A 23022-nucleotide genomic window follows, 5' to 3' on the forward strand; every position below is an offset into this window, starting at 1 on the left:
ACCCCCCTTCCCCCGCCCCCATTTGTTAGCTGCTGGCTCTGCTTTTGCATGGCCCATGCTTTCAATAATTACCATTTGCTATTTATTAAAAAAAAGTGTATTTGTGTGCATGCCGGGATTGTATGCATGCATGTATGAATGCATGTGTGCAAGCATGCAAGGGAGTGTGTAAGTGGGTGTATGTTTGTATGCTAGGAGGTGTCTGCAAGTACACACCAGTGAATGAATGCAGTGTGAATGGTGTACGCTGCACATGTTAATCAGCGCACAGTCTAAATGTTATGGGCGTTCCTGTGAATGACAGATCTGCTGTGTGGGTGAATGACTGGTGGGTGAATGTGTCTGAATGTGTCTGTATCTGTATGTATGCACTCTGGGGCCCGGGGAGGAGCATTGGTGCATGAACATTTTTTGACAAGAGCATGGCATGTTTTACTGCCGTTTTTGGGCAAACAAAGGAAAGCCAACTTGAGTGTTTTTATGTGTGGGGTTGGAGAGGGGGGGTATACTACAGTGAGGCTGGCCTGGGTGGGTCTTACTGTGGCATGGAATGCTGTACTCACTGTAAGGTGTTTCTCCCTATGTGTTTGATAGGAAGGTGGGAACAGCAACCTGTCGGAGGCCTGAGTATGAGGATACTACACCTTACTGCACACATGTGCAAATGAAACCCCAGGGGATGAATGATGGACCCTCCTAACGAAGGCCTAGGGCAGACCTCCTTATTTACGGGCTGCCCTGGGGGAGAATTGACCCTCCTCTAGGGCAGGTCAGCCCGGATGACTGACAGATGTACAGGTGCACCTGGTTAAATAAACAGACACAGTCTTCTTTAGTTGAAGAGCTTGAACAGCTTCTGTTTATATAAATGAATCTGTAAAACCAATCCTCAGTATACATGAGTAATATTACACCACAGGGCCCCTAGTGGAGGCACTCTCGGTTAGTACATTAAATAAATACTTAAGTGTCCTCCTTCCCTTACCTCCAGAATTAAATAATTAAATAACATCAGTCGGGTCACCTGGGAGTGTGTTCATTCACCTTTGGTAAATAAATAATTAAATATCTTCAAATTGGGTCACCTGGGAGTGTGGTCATTCACCTTTTGTAAATAAATAGTTAAATAGCTTCAATTGGGTTACCTGGGATTGGGGTCATTCACATTTGGTAAATAAATAATTAAATAGCAGCAATTAGGTCACCTGGGAGCAAGTTCCTTGGCATTTGGTAAATAAATAATTAAATCTCATCAATTGGGTTACCTGGGAGCAAGGTCGTTCACATTTGGTAAATAAATAATTAAATAGCACAAATTGGGTCACCTGGGAGCAAGTTCATTCACGTTTGATAAATAAATAATCAAATAGCATCAATTGGGTCACCTGGGAGCAAGTTCATTCACATTTGGTGAATAAAAATTTCATTAGTATAATTTCCTAGTTAACTTCTTATGGTTCCACATAAACTGTTCTGTCAACACAGCTGCTTCAGAAGCCCTGGGCTCCCTTCTTAATGGTAGCTGCAGACTGCCACAAGACTCTCCACACATATGGCCACAACCGACCACATAGGTGGCCTAAAGCGGTGTACTTAAACTGGCCACTCTCCGCCCAACCTCCCCATGAAATGGGAAGACTGGGAGAGGGATCTCCCCTCAATAAATGACACCGACTCCGGGCCAGTCTGGGCCTCTGAAGAGAACGTGGGTAGAGCCAACAGCCAAGGTCCCTGGCCACCCTCTCTCTCTCTTCTCTGGTTCTTATCCCCTATGGCCCTTCACCAAGCAAGTACCCCCGCGGGAGCACCATATGGTTTTCGGAGGTAACCTACCTCAGCAAACATTCGGGCGAGGGGCACACGCAGAATCAGGCCGCGCCACGCTCCACCCCGACGGGGGAAAAAGAGAGGGAGAGAAGACACACCCCGGGAGTTAAAACACAAACCCTACCAGGCGCCTCGGTAGGAGCACCCGACGCGTGGCTGAGGGTGAATTCACCTCAGCAATAACTCAGTGGCACTACCTGAAAGTAGGGCCTCTCCGTATTCCTTATGAAAGGCACTGTAACAATGTCATTCAGGCCTGTCTGCAACCAAAACCATGCACACTTATTTTCAAGAGCAAGCTGTATACTGGGTCCCTTTCCCGCACTTTGCCACTCCAAACGTACAGCTACACACGGCAACGGACAAAGCGCCACTGCTCTGTCCCTTACAGAGCGGTGCCGGTACTTAGTTACAGCACTAGCCAACTTTATCTTACAACTCTCGACCCCAGCATACCCTCTAAACCCTGGGTACGGGAGAGAGAAACGCGGGTAAGGACAGTGGACGGCCTCGGGGGACGTCCCGTCACAGCTGAGGGCCTGGCTGCCCTCAGTGAGCCTCTTGAGCTGCTCTCTCCCTCTGGTCTCTCCCGGTGCTCTCTCACCATGAGTATCCCCTCAGGGCTTTATGCTCCCCGGGTACCTTCCACCTTCATTTGCCAGCAGAGGAGCTCCCATCACAGCTGAGGTAAAAACACCTCACATACGGACCCGCTCCCCCTGCTGGCGGATCATACCATGACGGCTAGAACAATCTCTTTGCACTGGGAGCACGAAGCTAGATGAAAGGAGAGAATGAGAAAGCGAAAACAAAAAAAACCTGCCAAACAGGGACACAGCACCCATTCACACACAGAGACCCACATGAAATGTGGGTTTACATCACATTAAGGGCAAAGCCAAGTCTTACATGGGGAGGGCATGTTTCCTTATTTTGTCTTGGCTTTTTATTTTACTGGTGTTAGGGTCAAAGGCAACATAAATATTCGTACATGTTAATGATATGTTAATGTTAAAGGACATTTGTACCGTGCACCATCACCACTGGAATGGTCCCCTGTTGCTCTGATGGATCTGAAAGATAAGAGGGTAGGGAGGGTTAATAGGGTGTAGCAGGATAAAGGTAGAGCAAGATTGGTGATGTCCTGTTGGCAGCCTCAGTTCGGTTTTACACCGTTCGCTGAGCATGGGTGTGGGTTAAGGATCGGTGGACTTCTGTGTGCTGTTGTGTGAGACTATGTGTGGTTTGTTTTGTTGTTTCAGTGTAGTGAAGTGTGTGCGGTTTGCTGTGCAAGAGAGTGGTTGTGTCTGTTTAGGGTGTGAGAAGTGTACGTGGAGAGTTGGGTTTTTTAGCAGATGGGTTAGTGGGGTTACCTCAGTGTTTCGTCCATCTGTGTTAAGTGCTTCTGTCCTTGCTGTCTGCAGGAGCGTTCCTTGGTGGTTCATTTGTCTGGTTCTGCGCAAGGTGGTGGCATGTCTCTGTGACTGTTTAGTGATTTGTGGTTGGGAAGGTGGCGAGGGCCTGCCCCTCCCCAGGTTGAGATCACTATGGTTGTGGGTTGCTTTTTGGTTGTCAGTGGGGTCTGCCTGCCATCGCCTTCCTGAGCTCCTAGGGCGCGATCCCTTCCCTCCGGGTCCTAAGCGCTCCCTGTCCTGTTGGGTTAGGTAATGATTAATGCTCCTTCATCTCCAGCTACAGACCCTGCCCCTTGAGCTTTACCTAGCGTAGGCGTTTGGCTTGGGAGAGGGTGAATCCTCAGCCTCCTCCCTGCCCAGCTACTTATTGCCACGTGAGTTTGTTTGGGGTGCGTAACATTTCCATCGGTGTAGTTGATTCCATCTGGTTCTGAGGTTAAGAGCCAGGTTTTGAGTAGTTTCCTGAATGTTGTGTGGTCCTTTGTATTGTGTATTTCCTTCGGAATGGTGTTCCAAATTTTTGGTGCAAGGTGGGAAAATGAATGAGGAGCCCCCAAGTTTTCTTCTTGTGTATGGTTTTGGTTCCAGGCAGACTTTGTTGCTTGATCTGAGTGTTCTTGTCGGTTGGTAGATGGTTATTTTCTTTTGTAGGAATTCTGCTCCTTGGCTGTGGCTTGGTCTGTGCATTATGCACATCATTTTGAACGTGATTCGTTGTTTGATTTGCAGCCAATGTAGCATTTCTAGAGCTGGGGTAATGTGGTCCCTTCGTGATAATTTAAGCAGGAGTCTGGCCGCTGCGTTTTGGATACGCTGCAGTTTCTTCAGCAGGTGTTCCGGCATTCTGAGGTAGAGGCTGTGTGCGTAGTCCAATCTTGAAATGATAAGGGCGATGATGATCAGTGGTTCATGAGTGATGGACAGGAACTGTAGGATTCTTTTTATTGCGGGTAGGAGGAAGAAGCATTTCTTGATTATTGCGTTCACTTGTGGTTCTAATGTTAGCACGTTGGCTATTAGGACTCCAAGTTTTTTGACAATTTGCGATGGTGTGAGTGCTGTTCATAGCTCTGTGGGCCATGGGCCATATTTACATAAAATGTATGACCCAACCGAAGTTTGCACTCATTTAATGAGCTTTATTTATTTATTTATTGCATTTATTGACAGCACCAAAACCCGTAAGTATCACAGCGCTTGTTCAACTTGGTGAGCAGGGAAAACACAGTACAGTACAGAGTAAGAAAGGTAACAAGGTGCAAAAGCAAAATAATAGTACAAGGTCCATAGAGGAGGGTAAAGATCAGGGAGGTCACTTAGAAGTATGAAAGGCTGAGTTGGTTTTCCTTTGATTTGAACCAGCGAATAACACTCAGATTACAACATGTGCTCAGCCTGCTGAGCTATGTTACCGGCTAGCCAGCAAGAGCATGTTTTCTTACTGTGGAATTGCAGTTTTATTAGTGGTGTTAAGGCCGAAGGCAAAATAAGTAGTCTTACATTGGAGTGGGTCATTCGTGCAGCTTGCAAGGCAATGTTTTTTTATTGTGGTATGACATTTTGTACTGCCGTTAGGGAGCAAATACAACATGGTGACAGTTCTTATATGGGGAGTGGGGGATTTGTGTAGCTATCAAGGATATTTTTTCTTACTGCGGAATGGCTTTTTTCCACTGGCATGAAGGCAAAGCCAAAAGGAGTATGTTCTTACATGGGGATACTGTCATGTATTGGCAGAGCCAGCATAAACATGCTTTGTTATTGTATCATTACTGGCATTATGGACAAAGCAAACATGAGTATTTTCCTGTGTGGGAATAGTAGCACATATTGGTGCACTAGAATGGACATGTGGGAGCACAATCAAAATGAAAATGCTTTTTTTACACTTGCAGAGTCCTGGCATATAGTGGGCAAAGGCATTATGAAAATGTGTTTGAAAATGCTCCTGTGCATTGTTGGTGACTTGGCATCTAGCAGACATTTTATGTCTTACCCTGCAAAACCGATTGTAAACTGTGTCGCTTTTTACATAATTTATCACAGAAAGTGTACTTAAAAGTGCTCTATTTTAACCTATTATTTAAAAACATTTCTCAAGGGCACCCCCCCTTGATTGTATCCCCCTCCCTTACTACTCTCTGTCACTCATGTGCATTTTGCCGGAGACAGAACAAGTGCCCTTTCTTCTGCAGGCTCTTCTTAGTGTGGGCACTACTACATCAGTTCCCGGCCCCACTTGTTACAGGATCATGGCTATTACTCTGGTGAGTTGGAGTGAAAGATGGATCTAACGGGCCAAAGGAAAGCATAATATCTACTCAGCCTCCTGGGGTTGGGGCGGGGGTGGTATATATTTATTTATTTAGATTTATAAAGCACGCAAAACAGGCCAGAGGCATCATGGCACTGTTGCATGGAATCAGCTTAGTTACATTTGCACATAGATGTAATTAATTATGCAAGGTGTGTTAAATGTAGGGCGATACGACTGTACAGGGTTACATTGTGTGTAGAATATCGTTACATCACATATTATATACAGTTGTTCATAGGCTACGTGCACAATTGGCTCGGCCTGTCGACGATAGTGGGTTACGCAGGAAGTTTAGGCAAATATTCTAGTTCTGATGGCTTTGCCAAATGTGAGGTGTGAGGGTTCAGATCTGAGGGCGAGTGTGAGGGAGTTCCACTGCCTGGCAGCAATGAAAGGGAAGCTTGCACCCCCTCCTCTGGCACGCTTAAGTATGGGTACCGGTAGCAAGTTGGCGTAGGGTGTTCTTGTAGGTCTGGAGGTGGGGGGATGATAAATCTCTGAGAAAGGCATGGCGGGGCTGTGAGATGGATGCATTTTTGGGTAAGGGCAAGTGTTGTGAAGAGGACACATTCGCGGACGGGCAACCAGTGGGATTGTCGTCTGGCTGCAGAGATGTGTTCCCTTTTAGGGAGGCCTATGGTGGCGCGTAAGGCGTTGTTTTGGATGGTTTGAAGTTTGTCAAGGTTTTTAGCTGTGGTGCCAGTGAAGAGGACGTTACAGTAGTCTAATCGAGAGCTGATTAAGGCTCTTGTGAAGGACAGACAGTTTGCGGTGGAGAGGAATGGCCTGGCAGAGTGTAGAGGTTTTGTGTAGTAGGCTGCGGAGCAGGTGATGGCACTGACTTGTCTGTTCAGGGTGGTAGGGTGGGAGGTAATCAGTAGCGCAAAAGGTTTAATGTCCTGCCTCAATAACAGTTTTCAAAACTGCCATCCAGCCCCCCCAGAATTGTGAGGCTTGCTCCGCCCCTGGCGCCCTTCCTTAGAGAGCACAGTGTCAATTGTGGTTGCGCCAGTAACCGCAGCTACTGTATGTTTGATGGGAGTTGGAATTATAGAAGCAGGTCTGGTGCCAATAGCACCGCTGCGGGGTGGCCAAGGGGGGCCACAGCCACCCTTACAAAAATGCTGGTCCCCAACCAGCTCCCGCCTGCCTCTTAGAGTCAATGTATATGCCACCCCAGGAACCTCATCAGGCCACCCCTATGAAAAATGTCTAGGGGCGCCACTGTCTGGTGCAGGAAGGCCTTGCACTTTTTTAGGTGGGCTGTGGTTTAGTAAAGGGTAAGGGTTAACATTGGATCTAGTTTGGGAGGGAGGGTGCAATGTATTTCCGCATGTTCTAACCTTCCACACTGGCGCTGTATCTACTTATCCAGGGCTTGAAGGCAGTGGCTTTTTCAAGATCTATGTGATCACTGCGCCGCCTGTAACTGCGATGACCGAAAAGGCTGACGCTAGTTACGGCGCAGTGCAGTGATTATATCGATCACTATGCCTGCTTCCCCAGGCCTGCATTACCCCTACCAAGCCCCTCACTCTGCTCACCTTTAGGGCGGCACACTTCTGCGTGTGCCGCCTGCACTCTGCGTTCCCTGCGGCGTCAGCTCCTCCCACTAACTGGGTTGGAGCTGACGCCACAGGGTGCTTTTCTTTTCTTTTTTTTCTTACCATTCCCCCGCTTTCCAAAATGGTAAGCGGGGGACACCCCCGCAAGCTCTGATCCCTGTTACTGTGCCAAGTAGAGCGGGGGACACCCCCGCAACCCCTGCTCTGCTTGTGCGCGGTAAATTTCGCCCTCATTTTGTGCGCCTCCAAAGTCGCAGTGACTGCGGGGTGCACAAATGAGGGTGACATTTTGGTACAATACCGTTTTTCCATATCTACGGCCCAATGTCAGTGCCGTGTTTTCTCTACCAGGTCACAATGGCAGTACTGTGTCTCATTATAACAGGATTGGTGCTAGTGACGTGTCTTCATAGTACTACTGCAGTGTCCTCTTAGTGCCTCATAGCCGTGCTGTGTCTTTTTGGAGAGGGAAATGGTATTGCGCAATACCCATAATGTGCAAATAGTATTCTACAAATCAGTTTTCCAGTCATCACCAGGTCTTATATGGCAAAACATGAGTAGCCCCGTAAAAAATATTTCTCAGTCAGTCAATAGACTTTATGTGGATAAAAATATCCATAAAAGTAACAATCACAGAATAAAAAACACAATTATATAAAATCAACACATAAAACAAATTTAAAACATATTAAACCTCGACCAACCCCTCCAGATAGAATACCCCCAGACTCTAACCACCTGTTTGGTGGGAGCTGTACTTTAAGTTCATTACTAAAAGGCACCTTTTTCCTGAATAATCTTATGACGAATTTTCAGTGCCCTTGAAAAGGAAGTGAAGCGCTGGGCCGTACTAGGTAAAGTGTTTTTCTCTAAATACAGGAACCAACAACCACCTCCTTAAACCAGCATAACAGGGCAAAACAACATGAAATGTGCCAGATCCTCCAAACATGCACCACATACAGGACATACAGCATGGATACCCAATCCCGTTTTATTTGCTATTACCTCCCCCAATGGTAAGCAATTGAAACAGGCTCTAGTAATGGGACTTATTTGGGATTTCTTATGAGACCAAACCAAATAGCCTTTGATTTCATTTGTTGATAGTAGCATGAGACGTCTATTCAAAGGTTTTACTATCTCTAAGCCTTCCCTTTTTTCATAAATCCATGCTGTCACTCTCTTTTCCATTTCTCGGCTCCTCGTCCTGGTCAATACGCTTGGCTCATCAAGATGCCTCTCCAGATTTAGATTTTGTAACCATGTGTGCCTTACAATGTTTCTTATTAAATGGTGAGATAAAGAAGCATTAGGATTTGCCCAGACCCTGAGCCACAATGAGATCGGTTCTCTTGCTATCTCATACACAATGTAGCTTAAACCCAACTCATTGTGGACAGCAAAGTTCGGGGCTGACAATAGTAAGGCCAACAGCTTTTTCGAAAAGGCGCTTGCTTCTTATGGAACGGCCTTCTGGTTCGCATAGCCCCAGATAGCAGCACCATATTTCCTGCAGTCCTGGCCGTATAGATTGTTCTAACTATCTTAAACGGCTGCTGCCTATGTGACCCCATAATGCAAATAATTCCCCCTGACTGCCTCATACTACACAGTTGTTTTTTTAAATGAGCCTCAGGAGAAAAAGCCTCAAAAAAATGGACCCCGAAATAGTCGAATTAGGTGTCTAGTGAAATGGTCGACAGATAAATGGTCGACACAATTTGGTCGACAGGACAAATGATCGAATTTTTTTTTTAGTTATATATATTTTTTTAGGTTTTCATTTAGGGAAAAAAGGGGTTTTTAGCAAAAAAAAGGGAGTTGGGGGGACCCCCCCCCAAAAAAAAAAAAGTGAAAAAAAACAAAAAAAAAGTTCGACCATTTGACCTGTCGACCTTTTGGTGTCGACCATTTGTCCTGTCGACCATTTAGATTCGACCAGTTGACCTACAACCGTCGAATTAGTTGACCGGTGGAATTGGATCCGCTCCACACCACATGGTCCTAAACTTCCCCTTCTTCAAGTTGGTCCACAAAACATAACTGCAGATTTTTTTTAATTAACCTGTAGATACAATTCACCCATACATGCTACATAGCTATTTATCAAGCATTGCATGGCTCTTGGGGACCGGGTATAAGCACAGAGTCATCCGCATAAACTAGGACTGGCAGTGGCATACTCCCTATCTTTCGGGCATTCACTTGGCAGTCTACTAGGGCCTGATACGGCTTATACAAGGAAAATAGAATAGGGGCATGCACGCCCCCTTGCCTGACCCCGTCCTGAATTGAAAGCCAGGATGTGCAATGACCCTCTGACCCTGATCTTACACATGCAACATTCTTCTCATGTAGAGAAATAAGAAGAGCCAGGACCCCTGATGGAAAAGCATAGGACCTCAGCACCTGCCATAACTTACTTCTATTGACCTTGTCAAAATCAGTGCTGAGGTCCATAAATGCAAGGTACACTGACTCTTTCTTTATATATAGTGAGTGTGCAATAATTGGGTACAGGGGTTAAGGCTTTGATCAATAAACCCAGTGATGGACGGAACCCAAGTCCAATTGGGGATAAAAATAGAATTTCCTGACAGCCATTCCTCTGTTATCTTCAGAAGACATCTCCCGAAAATTTTGCAACTCACATTTTAAAGTGAAATAGAGCAATATGATTGTGGAGAATCTCTACGCTCTTTCTTGAATAGAAGGCAATAATTGCCTTCTTCCATTCTTCTGGGACTATGCAGGTCACCATTATTGCATTGAACAACCTGCTAAAAGGGGAGCTCGGAACGCAATAAAGTCTTGATAATAGTCAACAGGGATTCGGTCCGAACCCTGGGCTCTATTTCTTTTTGACATCTTGATTGCCTTTACTGCATCTAAATATTCACATTTGTCAAGATTGCTACTCAATACTCTCTGGATATGGACCCTAGTTGCCAAAACCTCCCTACTTCCCCTCTCCAAATAGACTCCTGCGGTTATTGGCATTATTGTTGTAGAGCTTGGAAAAATGCGCAACCCAACTACTATCCAAGATCATAGTCTCTAGGCCAGAAGATTGGGGGTCTTATTCACAGCTGCCTAGAAATGTTTCAAATTATTTTCCAAGCTAGCTGCCTCCAGCGCTTCCCAATCACTAATATCAATTTGTCGCTTCCGATTTTCCACAGCTCTTTTGTAACACGACCTCCCCCCATATAATTTCACACCTCTGTACACCCTTACCCTTCAATAACGAGAAGAGCAACATTCTTGCTGCTCTGCACTTCTCATCAAACCAGCCTTTAGGTACTCCTTTCTTCCTTCTCGACACACATTTTAGTAGAAAAAACTCCTGAATCTCCCTCGTAAGGTCCTCATAGTTTAGGATGGTTGGCTCTGGCTTCACCAGCTCATCTAGCAACAGCATACATTTTTGAATATTGAACTTCAATATTTGTTCCCCTATCCAGGGTTTATCTGCCAGCTGCCATCTCAGTCGTTTAGTAACAATTCCCTTGCAGGTGTTTAATTGTGTTCCTGTATTGCAGTATTGCATTTAACTGGACCACCAAAGCCAAGCCGCAATGATCACTAAAAAGGGCTGACTGTGTACTAAAAGCCACTATATGTTTCCACAGATTTGCTGTCACTATAAAATAATCAATAGCTGAACTCCCTCTAGCACTTCTAAAGGTTGTAGACCTAGAATATTGTTGGCAGTCCTACCATTTAATGATCTCATCCCATTTTGACTAAGCAGTGCCATGGTTCCAAGCCCCCTGCACAGGATCGAGGATCCATTGACCATGGCACAGGTATATCCAGCACCCTATCTTCTTCAGGATCAAACAACCCCTCTGGAGGACCATTTCCAACTTTAAGGTTCCAGCCCCCACCCCACATATCAACGCTACCTCATTCCCATGTTATTTAGTCCATAGCATTTGGGGGAAAAGCCCTATTATAGACGTTAGTTACAAATACTGACGCACCATCTGTTGTTTCAAGTTCAAAAACCTGTAGGGGAACTTCAACAGACCCCTCCAATTCTACTGTCTTTCAACTGAGGGTGCTTTTGAACAATGTTGCCACCTCTCCATACGGTCTTCCCCTTTATGTGGTAGGCCCAATACCCATTTAGCACTATATCCTCCTCTAGCCGTGACTTCTCAAACAGGTTAATGTCATATCATTTCAACGTATCCTCAATAGCAGGTTCAGCTATTTTCTTTTTAAACCCGGCTATGTTTCATGATAACATGGTTAATTTTTATACATTCGCTCAAAACACATGTTGGATATTCTGAGAGCTCAGTTGGTATTTTAGTCCCCCCCCCCACCCTCTCTGGCAGAAAGATACTTTTTTCATCAACACTACCATTATCAGTATAGCGACCAGATAACCTCCTTGTAGTGATATGTGCCCCTGCCAATCCATTTGCGGTTAGTATCTTTGACAGGATCTCCCCAGGCCCTCTCCCATCCACCTGTTCCTTCCAAATTGGCCCGGCAAAGCTACTTCCAAGGGGAGGCTTGTATAGCACATGCATATACTTTCTCAATTGCCTGCCTAGAGGGTCGATAACAACCAAGCTCAACCTGCTGCAATCTTGACTCATATTCAGTTCTTGTCAAGTCAATTATTAGACTACTGGGGTCAACATTTACGTCCATATTTCCACTTGGCCCACAGCCCACCATGGCCATGGCCGCCTCAGACATCGTCATCTCTTCAGCCATATTTGCATACCCCAGATAACACGAGTCATGCAAGTGGCAAACCTGTGCTACAACATCCTCAAACACCTCAACCCCCCTTGTCGCTAGTGCATCACAATTCAGGATACAAATCTGAAAATTCAGGTTCGCAAAACTGAAGCGAACGTTGCACCCTTTGCAAAACAGGCAATCTGAAAGGATTCTGATAGTGGGGAACAGTTTGGATGAGATATCCGTCACCAACAGGACTTCTGAAAGGGCTTTCACTGGGGCTCTTTTGTAGGCATTTTTATTTCTATGTGTTCGCCCCTTGAAACAACAAATCAAATGTGTCTCCCTCCAGCCACGCAAAGGGTCTTCTTTGGGCAACTGTTTCACTGCTCCCCGGTCAATTTGCGACCGTCCCACTGCCGGATTTCAGCTGGCTGATTTACCTGAAATCATATTTCCCTCCTTATGACCATCCGCATGGAGATTGTCCGCTGCCATGTTGGAAGCGCCCCCCAACTTATGTTGTTTGCGTGTAAATACTTCTACAGTTCTTTGCAGCCCTCAGTTTTGTTGCTCCAAATTTGCTCCCCATCTGGCTTTCTTTGGAGGTTGTTCTATTCGCAGACGACCGCTGAAATTCTGCTAATTTCTCTTGCATTTTGGGCATTTGATAGCCAGTAGATTCCTGGCCAGTTCGGTCACCAACATTCACCCTAAGGGTACTAGCCCTAGCTGGCCTACTTGACGTAGATTTCATCAACATACTAATGGCCTCCAAGCAAACATCCAATCTCACTGCATCTCTCTCACTTCTGTCCAAAGAAAGTGTGACGGCATCCTTCAGTTCCAGATATGCAGCAGTGAGCCTGTTCAAATACTTGGCAAGGTGCAATATACTATCCGCATTCGTACCTGTGTGCTCTCCTCCATCTCCGTCAGTTTCCCTATGACAACCATGATTAGGGTGACCAGATTTTCTAAAAAAAAAACCCGGACGGGCTATGGAAATAGAAGTAGGACTAAAGAAAATACACATTCGACTTTAGTCCTACTTCTGTTTCGTTGGCCCGTTGCGGGGGTCATGGAGGGGGTGTGCTAACAGTCACACTCCTCGCATTGGAGGAGAGCGCTGGGGAGGGGAAGGGGGAGGAAATGGGGGCCCATTCTCACAGGAAAGTTGCGCCGGGACCCGATTTCGGGATTTCGAAATCGGGGCCCGGCAAAAAAAAAACGGCAAAAAAGGTCTGTAATCAAAACCCCGGACGGGGTTTATAAACTAAAAAAACTCCCGGGACCCCGGGACGTCAGGTGATTTCCCCGGACTGTCCCGGGAAAACCCGGACGTCTGGTCACCCTAACCATGATGGTCTGGGTCCAAGCAGTTCTGGGCACCGGGAGGACAGGAGACTGGGAACGTGCCTGCAGCGCTTCATGGCTCCTCCCCTAAAGGAGCAACTATATACTTAACTGACCCAAGATCCACTGAAGTACAGTCAGCAGCTCTTTGAATTTTTTGATTCATCCCGACCTCCTCCCACTGACATGGCGAAATTGGTCCCCCAAGGGGTCTTTAATGATCGCTGAGAATATCAGGAGCTCTTTACAGTAATCTACTCCATGTCTGCTTCTGGCAGAGCTGCTGGAAAATGCTTACTCCTCAAACAGACCCCAATATATCCTCAACGTTAATGAATAGCAAGACTTTATTGTTCCTTAATTCACACACCTAAACTTCACCGAGGAGGGCAAGTCAGACAACGCTTAAAAGGAGGTTCTTTGTTGCCAAAAAAGGGACGTAGTCCAACCCATCCCTAGTTTCCTCCTATTCTTGTGGAAGGGGGTTGGGAGGGCGGAGGGCGGTACTAAACCAGGGTCCCGCTTTTTGTTAGAACTTCTTGAGAAAACTAAAACATTGCAGAATTGTTTCCCTTCTGGCTTGTCTTCATCCATTCCTGAAGCTAAAAATCAATTTTTGAGGCTAATTCAATTAATCGCGTGTAGTGCTCTTTCAAACCCATCCTTAGCCTCCTCCAGGAGGCCCCATTTCCCCCCCGGGAAATATAGTAGATTATGTGTTTTCTAAACCCCTGGTCTCAGCAGCCAACAGTTAAAACTTGGTAACTTTCAAGAAAGTGTCTGTTCTCTCTGGCTGCAAGTCGCATGGGACTTTTTAAGCAGGAAACTCCAGGTGTCGTCGACAAAACGTTGAGAAAAATATTGCTAAAACGACTGCATAATTGTCCAGAACAAAAATGAGAAGAGGTCCCCCAAGGGCTTTGCCCGAGACAGCGCTACAAGGTCAGAGTAACAATTATAATCCCAATGTCAGTCAAGACAGAAAGAAAATGATGTGGTCAGAAAAAAAACGTTGACAAACAAGTGCCAAGGACTTCAGTCACCACGCCTGGATCGCCACCAAAACGGGCATTAATGGGGATATCCACAAACGTCTCTTATACACCACGTCAGGGAACGGGGCGCGGGGGGCAGGGTATATTTCAAACATCATTTTCCTTTTTTACGATTTTTGACTTTTGCTGTCAGACTGCAAAGCATAGTTGACAACTCTTATACATGGGGAAAATTACAGATGAATCTATTAGTATTTCAACAGATTTTGAAGGAACTTTTGGGTTGATATCACTTAGAACCCCCGCGACCTGATTAAATGCAAAAATTTGCACTGTCGCATTGGTGTGCCATAGAACGGAGACTTCGAGTTCCTCAACTCCATTTGTTTAATTAGGAAACCAGGCTGCTGTGGTCACACCTTATTACTGCGCCAGAAAAAAATTATGCTGGTGACTAAGTCCAATTGCTGTTGTGTGATAAGGAAGTTTAATTGATCTGCCCTATGGATTACACGTGTTTCGGCAAGGTGCCTTTCTCAAATCAGGACTTATCTAATTATGACCCATCATAAGTGAAAATAATAAATGCACCATCCAATCCCCATGTACCAAACCACATCGTAAAAATCAAGGTAAAACAGAATATCCAGAAAAGAAAGTTAAGTAATTCAATCAAACATTCTTGAGAAGAAAACAAAAGCAAATGGCATTTTTTAAACATATGCATTTCCATTTCAGTTTCCCATTCACAGAGAGAGAGGGTAGGGGATAAGGGATGGATGTTTAGGTTTGGAAAAGTCAAAAGGAAAAAAAGGGGAAAACACATTAGAAATTAATAATTGGTGAGTGGTTGTGATTGAACAAACTCGTGCTAAGTGTGCTGTAATGTGGGAAAAGATTTCTTACCCAACTTTATTTCTGTTGATCATTACTGGAAGTGTAATAACGGGGATCAATCCCAACTGTGAGGTAAAGGCGTGGGAGAGAAAGCAAAGAAGGTGGCGTTTGTGAACACTTCTATGCACATTGTCAGCTAAAGTTGCAAAAAGGCGCTTTTACTTTTAATGCGGGTTGCATCATGTTAAAAGGCTTGCGCTGCCCTTGGTTCCATTTTAATAGAAGTTAAGACTAATTTGCTAATATTTGCGGTTGTACATTAAAAACCACAAATGGCGTGTGTGCTGTCAGTTGATTTACATACCTCAGACCCGATTTTTACATCACATGTGGCAATAGCTGTAACTGATTCAACAAGTGCTACTCTTTGTATTAATATTAATATTTGCGGTTGTACATTGAAAGCCACAAATGGCGTGTGTGCTGTCAGTTGATTTAAATAGCTTAGACCCGATTTTTACATCACGTGGCAATAACTGTAGCTGATTCAACAAGTGCTGCTCTTTGTAATAATTCGACTATGTGCTGGAATTAAGCGTATCCTGATGCGATTGGTCCTGAGAGCGGGTGGGCTGTCAAGGTCCCCAGGGCTTAACTGCAAATTTCATTGCCGCGTCCCGCGTTCAAGCGAAGTGTTGCTGTGGTCCCTGCTTGTTGCCATGTAATGAGGGGATGAGATGACTTGGCAACTAAGTCCCTTGTTTGTGTCATTGCCGACTGCCTGTTTGTCTACAGGTTTAGAGTCGGCCATGTTGTAATGTACTTTGTGATAACCTCTTCATGGGAGACACGAACTGAGTGCTAATCACAGCGTTCTATTCCTTAGCTGTGTGGGAATCTTATGTTACCATTTATTATTTGATTCATACAGGAGTATTTGAAGCTCGAAATGCATTAAAACTCGTAGTCACGTTCCAATTGTTACTAGGTTTGTCTCATGGGATTCTCAGTGGTGTATTGTGGGAACCGTAGTACTGTGTTGGTTACAGTTCTGAAGAGTTAGAATTTGCCTAAAAATCACTTGTAAAGAGTTTTGCATTAAAACTCATAGTCACGTTCCAATTGTTACTAGGTTTATCTCATGGGATTCTCAGTGGTGTATTGTGGGAACCGTAGTACTCTGTAGGTTACAGTTCTGAAAAGTTAGAATTTGCCTAAAGATCACTTGTAAAGAGTTTTGCATAAAAACTCGTAGTCACGTTCCAAATGTTACTAGATTTGTCTCATAGGATTCTCAGTGGTGTATTGTGGAAACCGTAGTACTGTGTAGGTTACAGTTCTGAAAAGTTAGAATTTGCCTAGAAATCACTTGTAAAGTGTTTTGCACAGTACATATTTGATACGTATTGTATTTAAGGTTGCCCTTGATTCTGGTTGTATCTTAGTAAAAACCTTATATGTATTGAAAGTTTTTAAACCCTGGGGGTAGACAGTTCCTATTGATGGTTGCATGTGCGTGGGAATCTTAAGTCTCGAGGGATTCACAGTGGTGTATTATGGGAATCATAGTTATTAGTATCATTTTCTAAATGTGTTTAAGAGTGCCGGGAAAGCCAATATAGTGAAAACATAAGTTACATATCCATCAAAATTATATCTTAGTATAGACCACATTGTTGAAGAACAAATTACAGAAAATATGACATCTCATTGTCTGTGTTTAAGCCAGTGTCCACACTTCTGAAGCGACAGATATATCTGGCCTCTTCACGGCAAAGAAGCAGTTCCTGGTTGCCACCCCTAGGTCCCAATGTTACTTTCTTTAAACCTATAAATCTTATGTCTCCTTTGTCTTGAAATTGGTGTACTTTCTGCCAGTGGTCGGCTAGGGGTAGGTTTTTGTCTTGGCTGCCAATTGTTGAGAGGTGCTCTCTTATCCTTATCCGTAGCTGTCTGATTGTGCTGCCGATGTAAGTTTTTTTACAGACACATATGATCGCATAGACAACATATTTTGTTCGGCAGTTTATCTGCTCCTTTACTTTTGTTTGAATTCCATTCATGTCTTTGTAGAAATCTGTACTAGTCGTTGCATATCTGCACATAGTGCAAGTACCACATATTCTAAAACCCGGTCTTGGGTCGTCTAACCAGGTCAAAGTTTTTAGTTTTTTCTTTTCAGGTAGTAATGATGGGCTTAGACTGGTTCAAAGTGTTTTCGCTCTTCTATAGATTATAGAAGGGTGATCATGAAGAAAAATCCCTACGTGTGGGTCAAGTTTGAGCAGATGGCAGGTTTTTTTTAGACTTTCTGATCTCATAATTGTATGCTTTTTTGTGAATAGCCTCTAGCCTTGAATCTATTGGTTAAGAGATTGCATTCCTCCTTGAAATGTATTGGGTCGCCACAGTTCCTTCTTGCTCTTATGAATTCCCCTTTAGGTATGTTTCTAATCACCGGTTCGTGATGACAACTAGTGGCAAACAATGTTGAGTTGACTTCTGTCTCCTTCCGGTAAGTTCTGGTTATAAGTTTGTTGTCTTTAGTTGAGATTGTTAGATCCAGAAAGTTAATTTCCAATTGACTGCTTGTGCCTGTAAATCCAATGCCCCAATTGTTGTCATTGGTCTGAAGTCTGAAGCTTTCTAAGTCTTGCAAAGTGCCATTCCAAATAAAGAAGACATCATCAATGTAATGTGTCCATTTGATGATATTAGTTTTGTATGCATCTGTTGTATAGATCAGGAGGTCTTTGAACATGCCCATGACCAGGTTGGCCAATGCTGAGGCGTATTTAACGCCCATTGCCACACCTCTTTTTTTGCTTATAGAATTGGCTTTCAAAAATGAAGATGCTATTTTCTAATGTCGCCATGAGCATTTCTTTTATCATGCATACAAAATGGAAATGTGATGTGTATTCCTTCATAAATGTGTAGGTTATTGTGTCCAAAGCCAGGTTGTGTCCAAATGAGGTGTATAGGGCTTTAACATCCCAAGTGGCAAGATGGTATGTTGGGAGCCATTCAACTTCTTCTAACATTTGTATTGCTGATGTAGTATCCTTCAAATATGCTTGGATTGCTTGTGCTCTTGGTCGCAGTATGTGGTCAAGATATTCTGCCAAAGGCTCGGTTGCCCAACCTATTCCACTGAGGATGGGCCTCCCTTCAGGGATATTGGTAAATGGTTTGTGTACCTTTGGGAGAAAGTAGATGGTTGGAATAGTTGGTTTGGGAACGAGTAGAAAACTTTTTTCTTCATCCGAAATAAGACCTTGGCGATGCCACGCTTGAATTAAGTTACTCAACTCTGTGATAATGTCTTTCTTTGGATTGGATTGCCAGTATTTCATAACAGTTAGGCGTCTCTAAATGTTGTTGTGCCATTTTGATATAATCTTGTCTGTTCATCACAATGATGTTCCCGCCCTTGTCAGCTTCCTTAATAACTAATTCCTCGTTGGTTCTTAAAAGTCAAAGTGCTTCTTTTTCTTGTACTGTTAGGTTATCTCGTTTCCCTTTTTTGGTTTTTCCCTGTTTTTCATGAGCTTTGTGTTGATCTCGTGTCACTGATTTATAGAAAGCGTCTATCATGTTGTCTGGTGCCAATTGCAGTAGAAATTTAGATTGTGGTTTGAGCTCTTTTTGTATGAGCCCTACTGGGTGAATGTCCAATTCTCGCAAAGTTTGATGCATTGGGAAAGTGTCTGGTTCCTGGAGCGATCTCAATATGTGAATGCTTTCCAAATCTTTGATGGTAAATTCGCTGACGGTAACTTTGTCCTTCTGCTTGTACTCTATGTCGGCTTGCGTTGCAAAGAATTTCTTGAGTTTCAATTTTCTTACAAACTTGAACAAATCTATGTGTACTTGTACTGGTTCAAGATACGATGTCATAGCAAATGACAGGCCCCTGTTGAGCAATCTTACCTGATCTTCTGTGAGTTGTACGCTTGATAGGTTTGTCACCAAATTGTTTATTTGGTCTTCTTTGCTTCTTCCCTGGCTGCTGCTCTCGTTAATCTGCGGTAATCCTCTACAGCGTCTTGGTTGCCGGAGTCTACCTGACCCCCTCCTTCCTCTCCTCCTACTAAAGGTTGCGTCTTGTCCGGTGGGTTTGGTATCTGAAAACGGACTTGCTTTTGGAACTGAGTTCTGTTGCCTTTCTTGTATCTTCTAATCTGGTTCAGGAAGCCATGGCCTGTTTTGGGTGTACTATCTGCAGTAAGTCCCTCACCATCTGAGGACTCCTCCACCTCAGAGCTGGCAGGGGAAGTATTTGGTGTGCTTTCCCTGGAAATTGGTTGGTTGAATTTGTTATATTTCTCTTGAAACGTGTAAACTCTGTCCTCGTTGGAGTCTCTTTCATCTCTAAAGAATTTTCGAAGTTTGCGTAGCTTAATGTCGTCTTGGTACTCCTTAAGTATCTCATACATCTTGAGGTAATTCTTCTCTTTGGTTACTTCTAGAGCTTTTGCATCAGAGATTTCCTTTTTGATGTTTTCTATTTGTTCTGTTGCCCTTTTCTGTATGCGAGTCGCATGTTCTATCAACATTTCTAGCATTTGTTTAGAGCATGTGTTCAAATTTTTTTCCCAATCTTCCGCCAGTTCTTTGTCCTCATCTTTGTTGAAGTCCGGAAAAATCAATATTCGTAGTCCTCTCAGTATTTGTTGTTTACTTAAGTCATTTTTTAAGGAGATGATTTCCCAGTATTTGTCTATTTCTTTACGTGATGCCCGCTCCAATTTTATGAATTTGTAGCATAGGTCCTCACACTTTTGATTTCCGCTTCCAAATGCATGAACATTGCTTCCTTTGGGGGTAAACAGGTTGTGGGCTTCCTCTTCCCGATTCTGAAGGTATTCTGCCATTATGCATGAGTTTGAATATGGTCAGCGCGGTATGTGATATCTGCAAATTGGACAGATTTTGAAGGAACTTTTGGGTTGATATCATTTAGAACCCCCGCGACCTGATTAAATGCAAAAATTTGCACTGTCGCATTGGTGTGCCATAGAACGGAGACTTCGAGTTCCTCAACTCTGTTTGTTTAATTAGGAAACCAGGCTGCTGTGGTCACACCTTATTACTGCGCCAGAAAAAAATTATGCTGGAGACTAAGTCCAATTGCTGTTGTTAGTATTTCAACCTATCAGCGTCCAGGCGCCCTAGCACAATTTCCCCTATTATTACAGAAGGCCCCCACCTAGCGATCCTGCCCTCCCTGCTATCCAAAATAGAGAAGTAGAGTACCCTCTGTAATGGGGAGACTCTGAGGCAAAGGGTAAAGGCTTCAATGCAAAACCACCGACCAGGCCCCAGGCCACGAATGCTAAACAACACCATGATTGGTAAAAACAAACAAAACGGGGGGCGGGTGTGGGGGTGGCGTAATCAGATCTTCACACCCGATAGTGTACCAAATCTCTTTGCGTACCAAACAAGTACCTCGGCCTAAAAGCAGATCATAATGTAAATGTCCAGAGCAACAAGCAGATTACAATGCCATTGTGCCCCAGACATCGCAGGTAGCCATGCAAGTCCCAATGCCCTAAGCCGCCATAATGGCTCCAAACCTTAGGCTTGCAGCATCCCTTTCCGGCCTTATGCAGCACCTGGGCAGCATGTATTCCCAGGTGTCAAAATGTCTTCTTACACTCCATGTCTTTGAGGTTACCTAGGGGCTATTCACCACTGGCTACAATCTGCACAAGTTAACACTTAGCCACTTTAGCCCAGAGTATTGCTGGGATGGGCAATGGTCTGTGAGACCGCCGACATCTGGCAGCTATGTGCTGAACTATAATGCAGCTTGTCCGGTTCCATGTGATAATGTCCCTGCAGAAATGTCACCATACAAGAATGTTGTATCATAGGGAACCTGCGGGGGACACCCCCGTAACACCCTCTTTTTTTGTTTTGTTTTAAAGGGAGCGGGGGACACCCCCCAAACCCTCGCTCCCATTTACCCCATATATGGTCCCCATATATAACGTCACCTATGCCATTTCCCAGTGACTATATGCATGGCGACATTATATACGGGGTCAATATTAGCTGATACTGCCTGTCCATAGCTAGGAATCACTGATGGACACTTCACATGTGTAAGGCTACCTACAAAGGAACCATCAGGTACTTTACTGGAGACGTGCAGGGTACGCAGTGCACAATGGGCACCTTAACATCTGTGTGATCATCTGCAGGGTACATACGAGGGATGGACAGATGTCATTTAGGGGCCCACGGCCCCAGCGAGGATCCGAAAAGAGGTGCCGTGAAGAGGCAAATAAAATGGGGGTTCAGTGCGGCAGGTGGATTTCTCACACTGGGGTGGTACTGCATGTTTTCTTAACCAGAAATCACTCTACTTTCTTACAGAGAACACAATGGCAGTTCCTCTGAAATATTGGTCCAGGCCTCTTTCTAATTGCCTAAAGAAGGCTGTCTCATGTCCCTTTCACGACCCACAAAAGCTTGCTCCGAGACACATTGAATTGCCCCCAGAAAATCTACGTCCCATTTTACATTTTCCCTAGAAAACTGCTCCAGGCCTCGTTTGCATTGCAAGTAAACAAGACAAGTGGGCACTAGAGACTGAATCAACTCGTGCAGCACTGGGGATATAATGATGTGTAGTATAACTATTCGAATTGACTCGGTCGAACCGGCAGCAGGATTTTGGGAGGAGGAGGAGGCGTTGCTCAGACCTCGTATAATAGCTAAAAGAGGTTGACGCGGATATCTTGCACTGGTTAGTGAAAGAAGTTAATCAAAATGTCCAAAATTACAACAATGGTTTTTGATTGCCGGTTTTAAGTGATCGGCTGACACGTGTTTCAAACCTCACAGGTGTTTCTCAAGGCTAGGAGTTTGTAAGTATTCCCATGGAATTGGTAGGTGGGTTGCACACAGCGGATAGGTATATCCTAATTAGGACTTGCTGGATGGCACCACCTTGTGTACGTCAATGTTTGGCTCAAAAGTTTGTTAACCAGTGAATCAATAAATGGGGGGCCACGAGGGCTTGTAATTGGTTATCGGGGCCTTTCCGGCTAGAAAATAGGATAAGAGAAAAAACAGCCTTTCGGCTCGGACAGCGTCCAGTAGAGACTCTTTTTCACTGCCCCCAGTATATCCACACACACACAGCCTCCTGCAGAGCAACACACCAGTACCACACACAAAATGAAACACTGCGTCTGCTTGTATTGCCATTACTCTGGTAGCTCATGCAGGAGCCAAAAGCAGAGCGTGGGTGCCACTCTCTCCTACGTATTCTGCCTCTTGGGTAGCCAACCTTACAGGGCCCAATTGTCCTGACTGCCAGTGTATGCATACAACGTGCATAGACACTGGGAGTACAATCGAGGTGGCCATAGTGCCTTGTCTGGATAATCAGGGACACGCAGCCCTGTGTAACTGGGCAAGCCTTGCACTGTGCAACACTGGGGAAAATGTCTATTCATACCAACAGCCATTGCTGGCCACTGGGCGACCACTCAGCTCATAGAAGGGAGAGACCACACATGACCCTTCCACTACAGTGTGTGGCCTACTTAGCCACCATTGCATCCCAGTGCCTGCACCCCTTTACCCATTTTGACAGCTCTCTCCCACCCTTCACCCAGTAATCGACACAGATGAATATGTGTGTGTGGCAAAGTCCCTGTTTGCGTGCTGCTTTTATGTGAGCGGATGCACACCCCTTTACCCCTCCCTCTCCATCCCCCTCCATTCCCACCCTGGTGTCTCTTCCTGTTGATGCCCCAGGACAGTGAGGCTTCTGAGAATACTCCTCCACTGAGGCTTGCCAGGGGTGCACTGGGAACTAAAAGAGGCCCTGAGAATAATGTTCAAAATGGCCCCATATTACACATTTTCAGCAAGACCAACCCTTTTCCTATGAGAACATTTGAAAATAACAGGTTGCCACACAAAAGCGGCCCATGGTGCAGAAGCCTACTGGCAAATCTCCAGAGTTCCCTATAGGC

At 44.7% G+C, this 23022-nt stretch overlaps 1 protein-coding gene across 1 annotated transcript in view; it reads left to right on the forward strand.

Moving 5' to 3' along the window:
• Positions 1 to 23022, forward strand: part of RASGRF1 (Ras protein specific guanine nucleotide releasing factor 1) — a 670043-nt gene that overhangs the window by 314182 nt on the left and 332839 nt on the right. The gene's annotated exons all lie outside the window — the stretch shown is intronic.

Source organism: Ambystoma mexicanum, chromosome 11 (genome assembly GCF_040938575.1).
Source record: "Ambystoma mexicanum isolate Mex_15411 chromosome 11, UKY_AmexF1_1, whole genome shotgun sequence".
Classification (NCBI taxonomy): Eukaryota; Metazoa; Chordata; class Amphibia; order Caudata; family Ambystomatidae; genus Ambystoma; species Ambystoma mexicanum.